The sequence below is a fragment of the Eptesicus fuscus genome, chromosome 9 (genome assembly GCF_027574615.1).
Source record: "Eptesicus fuscus isolate TK198812 chromosome 9, DD_ASM_mEF_20220401, whole genome shotgun sequence".
NCBI classification, from domain to species: Eukaryota; Metazoa; Chordata; class Mammalia; order Chiroptera; family Vespertilionidae; genus Eptesicus; species Eptesicus fuscus.
This window is the reverse complement of record NC_072481.1, coordinates 17,698,845-17,719,665: the sequence shown is the minus strand read 5'-3', so window position 1 is coordinate 17,719,665 and position 20,821 is coordinate 17,698,845. Positions and strand designations below refer to the sequence as shown.

At 43.0% G+C, this 20,821-nt stretch overlaps 1 long non-coding RNA gene across 1 annotated transcript; it reads right to left on the bottom strand.

The window, feature by feature from the left end:
- Positions 1 to 16,130: 16,130 nt before the first annotated feature.
- On the bottom strand, positions 16,131 to 20,709 carry LOC129150390 (uncharacterized). The gene is made up of 2 exons (XR_008557138.1): positions 20,549 to 20,709; positions 16,131 to 16,981 (listed from the first exon to the last, which is right to left on the bottom strand). It is a non-coding gene; the product is annotated as an uncharacterized LOC129150390 (long non-coding RNA).
- Positions 20,710 to 20,821: the final 112 nt, after the last annotated feature.

The following is a 20,821-nucleotide window of genomic DNA, read 5'->3' as shown; positions in this document are numbered from 1 at the left end:
TCGGCCAGGCTAGCCTCTGATCACTTTTTCAGGGACTGCCAGGCTCCCGGTGACCTTCACCCAGTGACAGGGCGCTCTCCTCCCCGTCGGTCCCCGAGCAGCACTAGCCCCAGCCCAAGTCCAAGTTGTGGCAGCACAGGTCTCGCTGACCACTGGGTAAGTCATGAAGAAACTGCAACTCAGTCAACAAAAACGTAAAATGGATGTCCTCCCAGAAAACTCAAATCCAGACTCCCAAGGCCCCTCAGTCACGGCCCTCGGGTCCCTCAACCTCCCCACAGCCGCCCCATGACCCCAGCCCATGGGGGTGGCCTTCCCTGCTCAGATCAGTCTCCGGTCCTTGCTCTTTCTTCTCTGGGACCAAACTGTGGCCCGCAGGCCAATCCTGGGGCCTCCAGAGGAAGAAAGCAAGAACAGCACTTACAACCAGACAAAGGCAAACGATAGCAACACAAAACAACAAGCCAACCGCCTTACCACAAGGAAGACTCCGCCCTTATCACCCGGGGCCCATCCACGTTGCTTCCCAGACTTGCTTTGCATAACCCGGGGGCCAAGCAGGTATGACGGTGAGAAAAAGGCGGGCTTCCACCAACAGGAAGGCAGCCTTAGTGTATAAAATGCTATCAGGCTGTTTTTTTAAATATATCGTTAAATATACGCAAAATTTACTACTTGGAGCAGCTTTTAAAAATAGCATTTTTCCTCATCCCTGCTAAGTGAGAAATAAAATGGGCAAATGAAGTCTAAGGAGAGTGTGAATGACAAGGGGCTGGGAGGGGGACATGGTTTTCCCAGGCAGGCGGCCCGGCGGGCGGCAGGGCACCCCCTGTTGTGTCTGCCTGGCAGCCTCCCGGCTGGAAGTGGCCAGCGATGCCAGGACCTGCTCTCCCTGTGGTCACCAGGCAGCAGCACCGACAGGTCCCAGCGCCCTTTCTTGGTCCCCATTCTCCTCAAACTCTCAGGAGCGGCCGACCCTGTGGCTCACTGTGTCAGCTGGCCTGGGTCCGGACCCTTCCAGCTTCTGTGGGTCCCGGGTTATTCCTCCTGAAGGACAAATCGGGGACCGCGTTCCCTTGTTCAAAAGCCTCCAAACGTGCTCACTGGCCACTGGTTTCAGTAGGAACTCAGCACCCGGGTGCCCAGAGCTCTCCAGGAAACAGCCTCCACGGGCCTTCCCGCTCCATCTCCCACGGCTCCCTTGCACAAACCGTGTACCCCAAGTACAGCCCCGCCCTTCTCCCTGCCTCCCTGCCGTCGCCGTGTGCTGGTCCTTCCTGGAATCCCCCTCCTCTGCCGGTCAAACTACTTCCCCTCATCCATGTCCATGCTACTGCTTCTTCGGAAATCTCTCTTGATCATTCCCAAGTGTAACCAGTAAGGTAAGCTGCTGAAACAAACACACCCGAAAACACCTGGGTGTACGGACGCCTTCCTTGATTCCTGCCTGTTTTCTGACCCTCGTCCTCCAGATTTCCTTCTGACTCTGTGAGCTATTTGATAACCTCCCAATACATTCCTTCTCGGCTTAAGCTATCCAGCATTGGTTTCTGTTGCTTGTGATCAATAACCATGACGGATACCCCTGCCTCCCTCCTAGGTTGCTATCAGACGAGGTGCTGTGTACACGGGTGCTTTGTGAACAGTGAAACCCGGCAGAAATGTGATTTGTCATTCCCCCGTATATCCCCCATCCGCCTCCTCCCATCACCCCGCCGCCTCCAACAGAAAAGAACCAGTGAAACAACTCGCAATCACATTAGCCAAAGGGAAGGAAGGACCAGAAGAGACCCCCAAAATAGATCATTCAAGTTACACTTGATAATTACCTCTCTGCATATGACTTTTGCAAGTATATAATTCCAAACTTTTTTTTTTTTTGCACTTATTTTCCAAATAGCAAATAATCTCCAAAACCACTTACTGATGATTTCCGACTCCATTAAGTGCTTTGTTTAGATCCTGTTACTGAGCCACGGAGAGAGGAAGAGAGAGAGAGTAGCCATTTCCCCCCTGCAGTTCCCTCTCCAGGCCAGTTCCCTTCACCGTCCACTTAGCAGGAAGAATGCGCCTCTAAAGTCGTCTGGCACAATCATTTTTCAAATATAATTTACATACAGTAAAGTGTATAAATTTTAAGTGAACTCTTAGATGAATTTTTACATATGTGCCTATAACAGGGTCCACCTATACCCAGGGGTCCACTACCAAGATTGAAATAGAGACCATTTCCAGAAAGTTCCCTCCTGCCTCGTGCCAACCAATACCCCAACGGGAACCACTGTTTTGATCTTTATCACCATAGATTGTTTAACCAGCTCTAGAACTCCGTAAAAGTGGAATCATGTAGTATGTTCTCTTTTGCTTCTAGCTCAGGGGTCCTCAAACTTTTTTTAAAATATATATATATATTTTATTGATTTTTTACAGAGAGGAAGAGAGAGGGATAGAGAGCTAGAAATATCGATGAGAGAGAAACATCGATCAGCTGCCTCCTGCACACCCCCTACTGGGGATGTGCCCGCAACCAAGGTACATGCCCTTGACCGGAATCGAACCTGGGACCTTTAAGTCCGCAGGCCGACGCTCTATCCACTGAGCCAAACCGGTCTCGGCGGTCCTCGAACGTTTTAAACAGGGGGCCAGTTCACTGTCCCTCAGACCGTTGGAGGGCCGGACTATAGTTTAAAAAAAAAAACTATGAACAAATTCCTATGCACACTGCATATATCTTATTTTGAAGTAAAAAAACAAAACGGCAAAAACACCGCATGTGGCCCGCGGGCCGTAGTTTGAGGACGCCTGTTCTAGCTTCTTTCATTTAACAAGTTTTTTAGTCCCCTGGGTGTTTTTTTCAATAACCTTTATCACTTTGCACATGACAGCTTCTTTAGTTACGTACCTGTCTTCTCCCCTCCACTGTACTTTGAAGTTGGACACGGTGTTGGACAGCTCCTTCCTTAGGACCCTCCACAAATTAGATGCTCAATAAATCGTTCCCAAATGAATTCACCAATGGAGATCAGGACAGACCCAGTTTCTCTGTCCCTCTTACCATCTCTGTCAGGCCGCTGTGCACATCTATTGAGGGCTTACTATGTGTCGGGCTCTGGGCTAAGTCCTTCACATTAGCATCACTGAGCGCTCACAATCCTAGGTGCAGGTATGGCTTTGTCCCGATTTCCACATGAGGAAGCTGAAACTCGGAGTTTCTAAGTCAGCTTACGAAGAAGTACCAGCATCAGGACTCAGACCTTGGTCTGTCTGACCCAGAGCTGAGCCTGCCAACCACGGCCTTGTAGTGAGGAAGAAAGCTAACATTAATGGTCCACGTTTCCTTTGTGACAGCTCATCAACCCACACCCACACCCTGTTAACCCAGCGGCGCACATATTTTTATGCCCGTCTTTCCTACACGTAGGAAGGCTGAGGGTCAGAAACGGTGAATGACTTGTCCAGACAACTAACCAGTGGCCAACACTGGGAGCTAGGATCCCTTCCAACATAAAGCCCTGCTCTTTGTGGAACAACACGGCCTGCCTTTCTGAAAGATGAGCTGACTGCATGAAAGGGCTGGCTGTTTACTTTCTTGAACCAGGGAGATGTAACGGTCAATGGTCTCCTCAGAACACGGCTTTGGAGCATGGTAGACTTGATTGTGTGAGGCTATTCCTAGGGGGGCCAGCATTGAAGATGTCATCCTCGAATGTTCTAAAAACAGATCCAAGTGGAAATGACATGTCCTTTAATTCAACCAACATGAATTGAGTTAATGACATGAGTAATGCGTGATGTGGTGCCAGGTCATGGTGAATAAGGCACATCTGGTTTTAAGTCTCATGGAGATTCTGGTCCAGTGGGGGAAACAGACATGAGTGCTGTAGGGCAAGTCCAGGACCATGGGAATCCGTAACAGAGGTTTCTAACTGAGCCTAAAAGGTATGGGAAACTTCCGAGAGAAAATGAGATTTAATTCAGACCTGAATGATGAGCCAGAGTTAATAGTTGAGGGAAGTAGAATGCATGTGTTGGAGAAGGGAGTTCAGGCAGAGGAAAGAGCATGGGAAAAGGGCCTGAATCTGGAAGAGAAACCCCTAGAGAGAGGGGGCTTCATATGGACAAAACATTCACCTTGTTCATACCCAAGCATCTAGTAGTACCACACCTGCCACAAATGAGACACACTATACATATCACAACCCGGGCATGTGCCCCCCGGGGAATTGAACAGTGACCTCTGGTTTCATAGGTTGATGCTCAATCACTGAGCCACGCTGGCCGGGCTTATTTGCATTTTTAAATAGTCACTTTGGCTACTGAGGAGAGAATGGTCTGCAGAAGGGGCAGCTCACAACATGGCAGCGGAGAGAATGGAGAGCAGTGGAAAGATTCAGGAGATCCTGAGGAGGTGGAATGGTAGGCCTTGAATAAAGGATGACTCACACAGGCTTCTGGCTGGACCAATAGGCTGGATGATGCAGCCATTCTCCACCTTAGGGCCCTGGAGGGGAAGCAGGTTGTGCTGGGGAAGATGAGGAGTTTTTATACATGTTGAGATTAAGATGCCTAAGAAACATCCGAGAGAAAAAGTCAAGTAGGCTACTGTTGGTGCATAGGCTGGAGCTCAGAGAGAGGATTACCATTGACATTGAGATGGTAATTGAAACCACAGGGGAGGAAGAGATCACCCAGGGAGAGAATAAAACAAGTAGAAGCTAGGGTCTAGAACTCAACCTTTCATGGCTACAGAGAGGATTAAGAGAAGCTGGCAAATGAAACCAAGAAGAGGAGAGAGGCAGGTGGCAAACTGGAGAGCACAGGGTCACACAAGTCAGAAGGAGAATCTATATATATATAAGAGGCTAAGTGACTGACCGTCCGACGAACTGACCGGCCAGTACATATGACGTGCACTGGCAATTTAAAAATAAATGTTGACTAGCGCATGCGTGATACATATAAAGCTCTTGCTGGCACCAATCGCACGTGTGTTTTAATTTTATAATACTATATTATATATATTATTTTGACATGTAATTTTTTGCAGTAACATAATTACTGCACAAATCTTTTTTCTAATTAATTTCCTTTCAATGTGCATGAATCCGTGCACCAGGACACTAGTAAAAATATTAGCTATGATTACTATTGTCTCAGTCCTAAGGAAGGAGGCCAGGTTCCAGGGGTAGGACTTGGGAATCGTCTAACGAGGCTCTGGATGCCAGGGACCTCACAGGTTACTGCAATCCTTTCCCTTTGGGGGTCAAGATTTCTTGACTTCAAGATTTCAGGAAAAAGGCTGTCTGTGAAGACACAGGGGGACAGAATCTTGGAAAACCCATTCCTAAAATATGAGAAAGGCATATGATTTAGCAAAGAAACCATCTGAAGTTCCATGATTCATTCATTCAACAACACATTTATTGAGCCTCTACTATTCACCTGATACATACATCTCAATTCATTAGCTATTTCTTGAGCCCCCAGTGTGTACATTGCATTAGTTAATTTCATGAGTCCTTTGTTCTTTCATCAAAAATGTAAACTCCCAGAAAAAAAAATTTTTTCTTTACCCTTTTATCTCCCACCAAACGTGGGTAGCCCAGCCATCCTAGGCAACTCACCATTCTCCCAATTTCCCATGAGTCCATTCCTTGTACCTAGAATGTCCTCCAACTGCATAAATCCTCCTCATTTTCAAGGCCTAGTTCAGATGTCACTTCCTTTGTGAACTTTCCCCCAAATGCCTCAGACGAATTTAAAGCTCCCCTTTCAGGACTCCTAAGGGTCAGAATAGAACTTGTCTTCATATATAGTGTTGATTTCCAGTGGGGGGGCTACTGTCTCCCTGGCCCAGCTGTTCCTCTTCTTACAATCCCTAGTGCCTAAGCCTAGAGTGCTTAGTTAAATTTGTCAAACATCAGCCGCCCCTCCCCTGGTCAAAACAGGGATCTGTGACCCTTGACTGTGAAGATCAGGGTGCGCTGACAACTCAGAAAATGCTCCTCTAGTGCCACCTCCTGGCTAGATAGGATATGACAGCTCCTTGTTCGAGGCGTTCCTTGTTCTTGGGGTACCTTCACCTCAAATTTCATTTTTTGTTGTTGTCGTCTCGGTTTCAGCAGACTTTGCCCTTTCTAACACAAACACCCCAAAATCCTGGATAAAATATTACAAGAAAGGAAGCAAGCCAGCAAGCCAAAAAGGGAGGAAAGTAAATTCATTGCTGAACTTGTAAGAAGGGAAAATCAGCAGGAGCCAGAAACAGAGAGGCGAACAGAGCAAGGAGGCCTGTCTCCCTGGTCCTGGAGGAGCTATTGGATGTTTCCCATTGATGTTTTCTTTTTAGAGAGAGTGGGAGGGAGGGGGAGAGACACACAGAAACATCGATGTGAGAGACACATGGTTTGGTTGCCTCCCTCACATGCTGAGCTCCCCGCAGCCCCCTACCCCCACCCCAAGAAGCCTGCATCAGAGGCATGGGCCTTTGACTGGAATCAAACCCTCGACCCTTCAGTCCACAGGTTGCTGCTCTAACCACAAAGAAAAAAACAGCTAGGGTAACTTTTATTCTTGCATTCATTACACACTCAGCTCCTGACCTTAGGAAGTTCAGTGCAGAAGACAGTCTCAGAACTGAGGTGTGATAGAAGCTGCGATCCTGAATATTTTTAGGCCACAGGAAAGGGGGTTTCTTTGCCTGCCCCTAAGGCTGCCATCCCCAGAGGCCATGATTAAGGCATGGCCTGAGCAGATTACCCTCTTGTGGCTCCCTGTACTCTTAATTTGGGAAGCACATCTGTGTCATCCAGGTCTTCCACATTCCACCCTCCTACACACTCATTACTTTTTCTTTTTAAAGCTATTGTTTGTTTTAATTTTTCTTAATGTATTTTAATTGATTTCAGAGGGGAAGGGAGAGGGAGAGAGAGATAGAAACATCAATGATGAGAGAATCACCAATTGGCTGCCTCCCACACAGCAACCTGGGCATGTGCCCTGACCAGAAATCGAACTGTGACCTTCTGGTTCATAGGCCAACACTTAGCCACTGAGCCACACGGGCTGGGCTAAGCTTATTGTTAACAAAGACAAACAATACACCACACTACAAAACCAGTCAGTGTCTCTTTCGGTGCCTCCAAATGACTGGGACCCGGAATCCATGTCTTATGGTCTTGAAGCCCTAACATGAGAACCACAATGTTAGAGCTGGAGGAGACCTTCATTCTTTCATTCATTCATTCTGTAAATACTTACGGAGCACCATTAGGTCCAAGCATGTGTAAAGTGCTGAGGACATAATAGTGAGCAAGGAAAGTCATGGCATACACTCTCGTGATGTTTATGTTCTCTGTGGGGAGATGGGAAACAAAGCAAGTAAACAACTTTTAAATATTTATTTATTTTCAATAAGTGGTACATTGTATGATTCAAAATACAAAAAGGTGCAGTGAAAAACCTCCCACTCTTACTGCTAGCTACCTAGTCCCCTCCAGTTCCTTCTGCATCCACCAGGAGATAACATATGCATATACAAGCAAATATACCCCCCCCCCATCATACAAATGGCGGTATTCTACACACTTTGTACTGCACCTTGGATTTTTTCACTTAATAATATATCTTAATTGTTCTATATCAATACATAGATTTCTATTCTTTTATAGTTATATGGTATGCTATTGTGTGAGTAGTGCATGATTTAAAATAATGTTACATTGTGATGTTATGCTGCAAACAGAAATAAATAGAAAGCTGAATTTTAAAATAACAAGGGCGATCTGGCTTTAGATAAGGTGGTTTGGAAAGGAAGTTCATGCTCAGGAAATGTCACTGAAGCCGAGTCCTAAAGAATAAGAGGGAATCCACTAGGGAAACACAAAGAGAAAGGACGTTACGTTCAAGCAAAACAGAGGATTGCCGAGGCAGGCATTGGCTTGACACTTTGGGGTGGCTGGAAACCACGGTGGCTGCAACCAGATGAGGTGTTGGAAGCACAGAGTCAGATGGCGAGGGGCCTTATGGGCGGGTGAGGAGCATAGGGGTGATTCTACTAGTAAGTGCAACGGGAAGCCACTGGAGAGTTCAAGAAATGGGCGCGCTCTGATTTATAATTAAAGAAAAAAAACTTCACTTAGGCAGCGATGTGAAAGTGGATTAAAGAACAAGAATGAAAGAACAAGAGGAAGAGGATGCAGTAGCCTAGGCAAGAGATAACAGCAGCATGGAGAGCAGGTGGTGGTAGACAGCGCTGCGATTTATTTTGGAAGCAGAGACGACAGGATCTCATCGACCATTTAGCCCAGTTCCCTCACTTCCCAAACTGAGCAAGCCAGGGACTTGCTTGCCACAGGTCAGAGAGCTCCTAATGCCAGATCCCAGCCTGCGCTCCGTCAGTGTTCTATCACTCTAGGAAAACGGGAGTTGGAATTTGAGAATAGAAACTGTATTTTAAAAATTCTGCTAACCAGTAATGACTGACATATTCCATTTTTAATTTGTTTGACAACTTTCTATTTGCTTCTTGACTCGCCACCTCAGAGTAGAGACAGAATGGAATCTCAGGTCCACCCCTGACTACGGGCAGCCTGGAGCAAGGGCGACAGGCAGTGTGGGACATAGTGAATGTAAATAGGACAGTTGGGGGAGACCTTGTGATAAGGTAACCCCAACGGAAAACCCTGAAGGAAGTGAAGGTTTGAATGGGCCTTGCAGAGATGAGGGGAGGGTATTCCAGGTGGAAGACACTTCTGGGGAAAAGACCCTCTGACAGGAACCTGGCATGTTTGAAGGGTTCCTTGGATGCCAAGGTGAGTGGAATAAATAAGAACAGTGGAAACATGAGCAGAGAGAACAGTAAGATGAAAGTGGGAATGGGGAGGGGGTCAAATGGCCTAAGGCTTTATGAGCCGTAGAAGCCGTTGGCCTTTACTCTGAGATGGGAGCCATGAGAGGTGTGAGCTGAGGTGACAGGATCTGTGCATTTTCACAGGATCCCTCTGCTATTGTGTGGAGGACAGACTGTAGGAAGCAAAAGTGGAAGTAGAGACCAGCTAAGAGAAGGTTGCAGTCAACTAGGTGGCAAGGATGATGACTTGGCCCATACATGTGGCAAAAAGTGGTCAACCAGTAAAATTTTCTGACAAATACATGAGAAAGGCAGTCAAGCATTACTCTCCGGGATTTGGCCTGAGAAATGGGAAAGATGAATTTATTAAATGAGATGGGGACAATGGTGAAGGAAGGGGTTTGAGTTTGAAAGTGTTGGGTTTGAGATGTTGGTGAGACATCCACTCTGTCAAATATACCAGAGTTAAGGAGACAGACCTGGACTGGGTCTACACTTGGGAACTGTTGGCACATGGATGGTGTTTAAAGCCACAAGACTGGATGAAACCTAGTGTGTAGGGGGTCAAGGACTATACGCTGGCTCACTTTGGCATCAAAAAGACAAAAAGCAAGAGGAGGAACCAGCCAATGAGACTAAATAGGAAGTACCAGTGAAATAAGAGAATCAATAAATATGCTAGAATCCAAGTGGGGGAAAAAAAGTCAAGAAGGAAGAAACAGCAATAATGCCACATGCTGTTTTTAGGTCAAATAAGTTGGGAACTGAGAATTAAAACTGTGACATCACTAGACCTTGACAAAACCAGTTCCCCTGGAATTGAGAGGATGAAAGCCTGATTGGAGTGGGTTAGAGAATGAAAGGAGAAATGGGGCCAGTAACAGCTTCTTCTTTGGGGGTTCATGGCATACTTGTATACTGATGGGAATGACCCAATAGAAGTAAAACTGGGGTGTGGAAGAAAGATTTGATGGGGCCATGTTCTTGAGTTGGTGATAGACTGAGGTCTCAGGAGTGGAGGGATTCTTTCTAGACAGAAAAAGCATAGTCAAAGGACACCATTTCTCAGGCTCTAAGGTTCATAGAATCACCCGGAGCCCTTACTAAAACAGATTGCTGCGCCTCCTTCCACCTTGCCCCTATTTGTGATTCAGTGTCTGAAGTGGGGCCCAATCATTTGCCTTATGACATGTTCCCTAGTGGTGCTGATGACACTGGCCAGGAAAGAAGTCTTCAACACTGATCTGCAATTGTGTGGAGCAGATGTGGTGGAGGGAGTCCGTGATGCTTCATTCCTCAGTTGAGTAGGAAGTCATTAACCAAGAGTAAATATGGGATACGAGATTTTAGAATTTTGGGGAAAGGGGAGGCTATGAAATGGTTCTCAACAGTGAAAAGATGGGGAAAATGTTGATTTCCTTCTCGAGGTTAGTAACCATGAATTTAAAATGAGACACTGGTTGAATATTTTTCTCCAACCACTCTAAACAGCCCGGGTGCAGGTAGGTGGGGATTTGTATGTAACCAGGATTGTGGTTTGTCAAACTAAATGAAGAGAAGAGGGAAGGAAAATGATGGTAAATACAAGATGGGGAGGGAGATTATGGTGGGGCACAAAATTTAAGTTGGAAAAGAAGACACGAGGGATGATGAGAAAAAATGAAAAGGAGATATACTTTTTTCAAAAGTGGGTTGTTTTCTTCCCTTTGTCTTCATTTTACCTCTCTGGGCTTCTGCAGAAAGACTCTTGCAGCCTCAAATTCTTGTTCCTTTCCTCTACAGCATTCATCACTACCTGACTTTGTTCATCTCTCCACCACCATTACTGTCCCATTGAAGGGAAGGCCTTTTAGTTTCTGCTGTTGAGTGCCTATAACTCGGCCTGGCTTGTAGCAACCCTCCCCCAAGTACCCTCCCTATGCAATTCTGGCCGGCTTGCTCTTCACAGGCCCGGGACCTGTCCTTATACATCTGCATCAAGATGCCTTGACTTTGAATGGCATGCATCTAAAAACGTGAGTACCTAATTCAAGTTGATAAGCTGTGGGGAAGCAGAAACCAGGAAGAGTTTGGGTTTCAGTGCTTGAGAGGACGAGATTAAGAGGGCTGGCTTCTGCCAAACTGCTTTGGTGACAGAGACCCAGGCCCTTGGGGCACTCACTACTCATGCCAAAATCCTATAAAGCCACTCATATAAGATTGTCATAGAAGACCTGAGTCCTTCTTTAGCAGACCAAAATTAAAACTTCATGGAACCACAAAGAAGGGGTTAAGTGACATTCTGCAGGTGATTTGGCATTATTCTAGTTTTGTAAAATAACTTTAATTTTTTTGAGCACGTGAGTAGCACATAGGGCCAGCAGGTGGGGCCAGAGTAATAACTTTCCAACTTTTAGACAGTGACATTTGAGCATTAAATAGATGAAAACAATAAATCATACATGGCACAAGTGACATTTTTGCCACTCACTAATTTTGTTGGGAAAAATCCCATTTCCATCTAGCTCACCTGTGACAGTAAGAGATTTGACACAGCAGAGGTTTTGTGCAGGTGCTTGATGAGGGCTATACCAAAAAAACGAGAGGGAATGCTGAACAGCCCCAGCCTGAGTTGGCGGGGTTGCAGGAGCATGGAGAGAATCAGGTTAGCTGATTTGACCTCCAACAGCTCGCAAGTGCTGTCCAGTGGCCCAGCCCAGTAGTCGGGCAGGAACCTCGTGGTGCCACCCTGTTTCACAACCTCCCACCCCAACCCCACAGGTGGGGCTACAGAACCAGTCCTAGAAACCTGGAAGCAGAAGCCTGAGGTTTGTGGGACCTCCAACCCACTTATCCTGGCTGTGGATGGCTTATCCCCCAGCCATGTCAGCTTTCAACCTGTAAACCCAACAGCTGTAGTAAGTATTACGGTTCCAAAGAAAGGCTTCTCAGGATTAAGAAGTTTCACCAGCTGCCCAGAAACCACTAGTGATAAATGACAGTTATAATTGGGCACTTCCCTAAAGCAAAAAATAAAAATTGTGAACTAACTTTATAAGATCTGAATCCTAGGGACACTTTAACTCATTTTCAGAAAGAAGGATCCTACATGGCAGACACAGAGCACATTTCAAATAAACCATTTTTCAAATAAAGGTCAAAATAAGAGGCAATATTCAAGTGCTATAATGAGAAACAAAATTTTTAGTATATGACCATGTGTTTTCTCACAAATAGAAAAAGGCCTGAACCCATAAAATAGTTTGGATGGGGTACAAACCAGGGCTTCCAACGTTTTTGTCTCTGTTAACTAAACTACAGGTAGGAATGATGAAAGGGTGCAAGCCAATGTGCATTCAGTGGGTCTCACTCTAGGTGAAGCAGTATGCTAAGTGAAAGCCCTTCCATAACTCCAGAAGATTCATACACAGTGCTGTAAAAAATAAAGTGGTCAGGTGGTTAGATTAGGCTAAATAATCCTCCATCTATCAGTAATAAAAACCCATTTTCTAATCTTGCAATTTAAAAAATTGCTTAAAAAAAAAAAATCAAGCCCTGGCCTGTATTTCTCAGTGGTTAGAGCATAGGCCTGTGGACCCAAGTGTCTCAGCTTTCATTCCCAGTCAAGGGCACGTACCTCAGTTCCCAGTTTGCTCCCCACCCCAGGTCAGGGCACGTGGGCATATGCAGGAGGCAACCAGTCGATGTGTCTCTCTCACATCCATGTTTCTTTCTTCCTCTCTCTCTTCTTCACCCCCTTCTACTCTCTCTGAAAAGCAACGGAAAAAGTATCTTCGGGTGAGATTAAAAATTTTTTTAAATCAAGGGATGGTTTCTAAATATTCTCCAATAAAAAGGAACCTTTGTTCCTTGGAGAAATGGGGCCATGCAGGGAAAATACAGAATTATCCAGGAACATCTTGTAGTACCAGAAAGAAAGGGCTCCTAAAAATGTTGGGGCAGTCAAAAAGACAAGAGCCAACTTGAAGGAGCTCCCAAGCCGGGATAATTTGAGCAACCAAATAAATAGCACTGACTGTGGAATAAAATATCCCTGAGTCCATACTGATATAGCTGAATAAACAAAAAGGGGAAAGAGGACAGCTTCTCCTTACAAAATTTTAAGTAGGCCCTGGCCAGTGTTGCTCAATGGTTAGAGTGCCTGCCTGGGCACTGGAGGGTTGTGGGTTCGATTCTAGTAAAGGGCATGTACCTAGGTTGCAGGTTTGATACCCACCCACCCCAGGTCAGGATTTAAAAAAAAACAACAACAGCCGAAACCGGTTTGGCTCAGTGGATAGAGCGTCGGTCTGCGGACTGAAGGGTTCCAGGTTCGATTCCGGTCAAGGGCATGTACCTTGGTTGCGGGCACATCCCCAGTAGGGGGTGTGCAGGAGGCAGCTGATCCATGTTTCTCTCTCATCGATGTTTCTAACTCTCTATCCCTCTCCCTTCCTCTCTGTAAAAAAAAAAAATCAATAAAATATATTTTAAAAAAACATTCTAATTAGTATAAATGTAGAAGAAATAATAAACATTTGGCAAATGCTACTTTTTGCAGGCAATAACAATCCAAAGGTCTCAAAATTAGCGAACCAAAGATTGATAATCTTAAAGTGTACCCCTCCAAGAGTTACTTATTAATTCCAAAGGAAAAATCAATAACTTTATAGTGGAGAAATCCAGCAGATACTACCTTAACCAAAGGTCAAAGTTAACATCACCAGTAATAAGACATGGACATCATGTATCCTGATTTAATGCATTAAGAAGAATACATGACTTTTTACATTCTTGCCAAAAAAAAGTAACTTAATCTAATAATGAGAAAATCAGACAAATCCCAGGAGCAGTCCATACAATAACTGGCTAGTACTCTCCACAAAAGTCAAAATCATAAAAGGGGAAAATTAAAGAACTCACAGGCTAGAGGCTAGAGACAACTAAATGCATGTGGGATCCTGGATTGAATGCTGAGCCAGAAAAAAAAAAAACACAAAAAGACATTCCTTGGACAATTAGCACAATCCAAATATCTGTAGATTTGTTAATAGTACTATATCACTATTTATTAGTTATGTAAAAAGTTAACATTTGGAGGAAGCTGAGTTAAGGTTATATGAGAACTCTCCATATTCTTTTTTCAAAAGACTAAAATTATCTATAATAAAAGCATAATATGCTAATTAGACCAGACGACCTTCCAGATAAAGCCAGGGCTGCAAGGGAAGCCGGGGTCCCAGGTGCCAGAGGGAAGCCGGTGCTGGCAGCCGGGGGGAAGGAAGGCCTACTCTTGCATGATTTTCGTGCATCGGGCCTCTAGTCTATATTATAAAAGGACTGTGGCCCTAACGCCATAACTACCAAAGACAGGCGTGGGTGGGCAGGGTCGCGTGATTTTGAGCTGGGCTTCTAGTTCCAAAATAAGATTTTAAAAATGGAACATGCTGGGGGAAGATAGCCAATCAAATGTAACTAAGATTAAATTGAGTGAATGTGATACATTTTGTTAATATTAAAGGTTAAAAATGCTTTGAATTGCCCTAGCTGTTTTTCTCAGTGGTTAGAGCTTCAAGCAGCGGACTGAAAGGTACCTGGTTTTTGATTCCAGTCAAGTTGCAGACCTGATCCCCAACCCTGGTGTAGGAGGCAACCAATCAATGTGTCTCTCTCACATCAATGTTTTTCTCTCTCCTCTCCCCCCCCCCCCCCCCCCGCCCCCCAACACTTCCACTCTTTCTAAAAATCAATGGGAAAACATCCTCCGGTGAGGATTAACCAAAAAAAAAAGCTTTGAACTGACATGGATCATACATGGTGAGACTGTTTTCCCTTGTCTTCAACAAAGGAGAAAAGTAAACAAACATAGCTATTCAAAGTCACAAATGACAACAGAACAAAGCATTGAGAACAAAGAGTCAAACATCAACAATTTCCACTGGAAAAACTCATTAGCAAATAGCAGAACTAGTTTAGCTGCACTTTGGGGTCTTCACCAAACCAATTTTGGCCAAACTCTTCGAGTGAACACAGTCTAATTTTTTATACTACAGAAAATGCCAATATGGTTTTGGGGTTTTCCAATACACAAATCCAACATCCTGACAGCCTCCCCTCCCCAAACTCTCAGGGATAGCTAGGGGCTCCAAATCCAAATCCCTTTCAGTTTGCACCCAAAACCATACCAGTATTTTCTATGTGACATGAAAAGATTGGGAAGCATTGGCTTAAACTAAACTAACATTTCAAATTGCAAAAAAGTATCTTGAATGATCTGACATCCAACCTGAATACAAGGTAGGAAAATCTAGGTAAAATTCCTTTCGAATTTGTTTTTCTCAGGATATTTTCCTTTTCGAAGGTGAAATACTAAACAATTAAGTCCATGGGAGTCCTCTAAAAGTCACAGAAAGTTGAGCTAAAATTGAACACACATTTCTAATTTGGAAATTGGGTATCTTCAAATGGATGAAAGCACAAAGGACTTCACAATATCGAGGAAACTATTTCAAAAAGCTTGAAAAATTAGAATTATCTAAGTATATTGTACTGTGCCTCAGATAGGCAGAGAAAAGCTCTCAATCTCAAGTGCCAACTATAATGCTAATTACAAATCAGCAGTTACTAATTTTATCATACCCTTGATTGAGTAGCCTGGACTGTGTAGACTAGGATGAATAAGTCATTTAAAAGGCGAAACACTATCCAACAGTATTAAAACCCATTTTCAGAACCCTTTCTTATTACAGAAGTTTTTACACATTTAACTCCCAACATTGGAACATAAGTGCTAAAAATCTTTAAGGCAGAGAAGCCCAAAACCTTTGAAAATAAACAAGATTAATCAATTACCATTACGACTATATTGTTCACAAAGACCCAGACCCACTGGAATTTCTTATTCTTGGACCTGCATCCATGTGGATGGAATCCTGTCTAAATAAACTGTATTTCAGATTAAACCCTTACATCCTTGATACGGGGCTCTTTCAGGTTTCTGCAGGTAAAGCACAGTGACTGGCATCTAAGAAGCACTCACAATCAAATATTTGTTGAATGACTTAGCAGTGGCTCTGCCTTCTCTGGGAAGTGTCCAGAAATAAATCATTATAAATTCTGGCCCACCTTGCTTTGCAGAGGTCATTGTTATCTAGCCCTGGGTACAAAAGCAAACCTGAATTATTTCACCTCAGCAAATTTTCTTAAAATAGTTGATGTCTCATTTCTTCAAACTCCTTATACTCCAAATCTTGCATAAAATATACCAGACTCAAATAATACTAATAAATGGTACTAAAAGTGATGCTCAACAGGATCTCACGTTTATTGAGAAGTGATTAATGGTAAAAAGAAAGGCAATGCCCTTTCCTCATTGGATGAACAAGAAACTGAAGAAACATTCACTACACGTTTTACAATATTTTTCTCTTCCAAAATGCATTTCTGTAAACAAGTTTTTACCACTGTTCTTAGCTGTGAAATAAAATTAATCCTGACTCAATCAGTATAATGTACAAGAACAGAACATTTCTTAGGAATCCTAGTACTTTACTTTGAGTAACAAAGGGTCAGAGAAAATGAACCACCCTTAAAGACACAACCTTGGGTAACACTGTTAAATTCTCCAACACAAAAATTCTTCATAAAAATGTTCTTCCAGTTCGGAAGGGAAAAACCAAATTCCCCCTTTCTGGGGTGGAGGCAGGCCCATACCTTCAAAACTCAGGTGTTCTCCAAGTGCAAATGTCAAAATGGGGGGGAGGAAAGGGTTTAAAAATTAGAGAAAACTGTATGCACTTACGGACTTTAAAATCCGAAAACATAATAAAAAGACAAAGAAAAAAAAAGCAGTATGCTCTGAAATCACAACCAAAACCAAAATAAAAGGGACATTTTTCACCTAAGCTACCTAGAGGGATTTTTTTAGTTTTTTTCTTTTTCTTTTTTTTTCCACTTTCCAGTTAAGTCCTATGTCTTTTGTGAAATTCCAATACTTAAACTGCAATTCTGCAATCGTCTCTGAAGTCAATGAAATTAAGAAAAAAGTCCTAATTTTCTTGAAGGTCATTTTTTTCCTCTTAGGGATATGCAGATGAAACCGTTGCTGTGTCTGTGCAGAACTGCCTTTTATTTTCCACGGCCTTGACGTTCCTAGAGGTTAAAAAAAATTTTGAAATGGTTAGTTAAAACTTATTTGATATGCTTAAGAATTAAACTTTACAGAATAACCCAAAAGAAATTTAGTTATTTGTGTTAGATAGAATATATCCCCACCAATAAAAGCGGACATTTGTTAATTCTGACCCAAGGATATTTTTTCCCATTGATTTAGAGAATGGAAAGGAGGGAGAGGGGGGTGGAAGGAGAGAGAGACACATTGATTGGTTGCCTCCTGCAACCCAGGTACGTGACGGGCAATAGGTATGCTGGACCACTGAACCACACTGGCCAGAGCAAGAAAAACCAACTTCTATGTCTTATATATATTTTTTAATATATTTTATTGATTTTTTTACAGAGAGGAAGGGAGAGGGATAGAGAGTTAGAAACATCGATGAGAGAGAAACATCGATCAGCTGCCTCCTGCACACCCCCTACTGGGGATGTGCCCGCAACCAAGGTACATGCCCTTGACCGGAATCGAACCTTCAGTCCACAGGCCAACGCTCTATCCACTGAGCCAAACCAGTTTGGGCCTATGTCTTATATTTTAAACTAAAGTAGTAACATTCAAGCATTCCAATTAATACAAACTTTTATTTCACTCTAAAATTTCTTACATGATGCCCTAGCCAGTTTGGCTTAGTGAATACAGCATTGGCGCCCAAACTGAAGGGTCCTGGGTTCGACTCCGGTCAAGGGCATGACCTCGGTTACAGGCTTGATCCCTGACCCAGTCCCAGTGCATACAGGAGGCAGCCAATCGATGTCTCCTCCCCGCCCCCCACCCGCCTTCCACTCTCTCTAAAAAATCAATGGAAAAATACCCTCAGGTAAGGATTAAGAATGACAACAACAGGCCGAAATGGGTTTGGCTCAGTGGATAGAGCATCGGCCTGCGGACTGAAGGGTCCCAGGTTCGATTCCGGTCAAGGGCATGTACCTTGGTTGCGGGCAGTGGGGGTGTGCAGGAGGCAGCTGATCGATGTTTCTCTCTCATCGATGATTCTAACTCCCTATCCCTCTCCCTTCCTCTCTGTAAAAAATCAATAAAATATATTAAAAAAAAAAAAAAGAATGACAACAACAAAAAGGTTAAAAATAAATAACATTTCTGACATGATTGATTAAAATATAGTATTCTGGCCAGCGTGTCTCAGTGGTTGAGCATGGACCTATGAACCAGCAGGTCAAGGTTCGATTCCCAGTCAGGGCACATGCCCAGGTTGCGGCTCGATCCCCAGTGTGGGGCGTGCAGGAGGGAACTGATCAGTGATTCTCTATCATTGATGTTTATATATCTCTCTCCCTCTCCCTTTCTCTCTCAAATCAATAAAAATATATTATACTAAAAAATATTATTATTCTAAAAAAAAATCACCTAGCTATATTAGTCATCCCATTTTAGTTTCAGAGTTTTAGATATATTTATAAGCCTCAATTTCCTTTTTTGTAAAGTGAGGATATGTATCTCTCACAGAGCTGTGGGAGATAATGAGCTAACATATAGAAAGCTTTTAGACCGTAGCAGGCAAGAAAATTATCCTCTTCCCCTAGAGCAGTGGTTCTCAACCTTTCTAATGCCGTGACCCTTTAATACAATTCCTCATGTTGTGGTGACTCCCAACCATAAAATTATTTTCATTGATACTTCATAACTATAATTTTGCTACTGTTAATGAATCATAATGTAGGCTCTACAGCAGCGGTTCTCAACCTGTGGGTCGCGACCCACAGGTTGAGAACCACTAGCAGGGTCGCCTAAGACCATCGGAAAACACAGATCTTTACATTATGATTCATAACAGTAGCAAAATTACAGTTATGAAGTAGGAACAAAAATAATTTTATGGTTAGGGGTCACCACAACATGAGGAACTGTATTAAAGGGTCGTGGCATTAGAAAGGTTGAGAACCACTGCCCTAGAGCAAGCATGTCAAACTCAAAGGCTAACACGGGCCAAATAGACAAGGTTTAAGTTTGTGTGGCCGCAAAAAAACAAAAGCTTCAATTTTCATAGAAACATGGGTCTATTTCTATAGAGACATGCTGAACACAAAGGGCTGAAAGAAAAGAGTAATCGTTAACATAAAATAATAGAACATTTTAATAAAAATTAATAATTTTCTTAAACACTGACTTACCAGACACTGAATAACTACACAAATAAGCGTAATACAAATAAACCTAATTTTCTTCTCTGAAATAAAAATATTTCCTGTTGCGCACACCAAACAAGTCAGTACAAGACTAATGATGTGGCAATCGGCTGCCAAAATATTCACTGCTAGTATTAGTGGAGAGAAATGGTGCGCCTGCGCTTAAGGTGCGTAAGGGAAATGAATGCAACACGATTACAATAATCAGTCATTAGCGAACATTACAGTTCATTATTAATAATTATGTATAACAGGATACTGTAAAAATTAAGTCATAAAATTTTTATTAAAACGTTTCTTACATAGTTATATTGGCTGGGCTGCCAAAATATTTGTTGTGGGCTCTGCATGAGGCCTACGGGCCTCGAGTTTGACATGCTTGCCCTAGAGCAGGCGTCCTCAAACTACAGCCCGCGGGCCACATGCGGGTGTTTTTGCCATTTTGTTTTTTTACTTCAAAATAAGATATGTGCAGTGTACATAGGAATTTATTCATAGTTTTTTTTTTAAACTATAGTCCGGCCCTCCAACGGTCTGAGGGACAGTGAACTGGCCCCGTTTAAAAAGTTTGAGGACCCCTGCCCTAGAGAGTTTAAAATCCACTTAGAGATGGGTTTTGACAACTGATTGCAATACCGAAGTTTTTCCTGAAATAAATCTAAATGCTCATTTCTTATTAAGAATCATTTTTTATAAGCCTCTCATAAATCTATTCTAAACAGCTTTCCATGTCACACACTACTCATTTATTGAAAAATGTTTAAATATGACTCAATCCATGTTGTCTTTTAAAAGCAAAAGCCTTAACTGGTTAGGAGCACAGGCCCGAACTTACACTTTATTCAGCAAACTAACTTGAGTCGAGTCACTTGCTCCCATTTACACTATGGTAACTATAGTTCTTAAGTTAAATATGATCCCTACTAAAAAGAATAGCAACTAGTATTTATGGGCTTCCATGTTCCAGGAACTGTACATAATAATGATCTTTGTAACCACCCCACAAAGACTGTATTATTCATACTTTAGATATATGAAAAGGAAAGCTTAAAAAAGATATTAACCGAAGTTACCTAAGAACCAAGATTCAAACCTAGGGCTATCTGGCTCTTTCTCTACACCATGTTGTTACAAATATTTATGTTAAAGTCAACAAAATTAACTGAGGCTTTGTGATGAATTGACTACCCTAAAACTAAACTGCTCCATGAATATAAATACGGTAATATTATTTATTCAGAAAGAGCAGTTATCTTTCTGTGATGTCCCACTTCACATCTCTGGATTTCAGGGATAAGCTCACCAACATACCAAGATCTGGGATATTGTTTTTTAAATACGTCATTTTGGATGGACACCATTTATCTAACTTCTCTTCTATTAATGATCAAGTTCTACCTTTGACTTCAGGAAATCTGGACTCTTCTTGATTAAATCTCATTCCTATGCTTTTATTACTCTTCAAGCCAAGAATGTCTAGCCTTCTGTCCTTCAAGATACAGTTCAAAATCTCTTCCCTTCTTTGAGACTTCCTTAGCCCCTGCAGCTTTCAATGTCCTTCCAAATCTGTATCCACAATTGAAAATTAAATGTAAAATTAGTCCCAACTCAATCAAAAGTTCCCAGAAAGCAAAGAGCAGGTCTTCAATTAACCTCACTCACAAACTACTT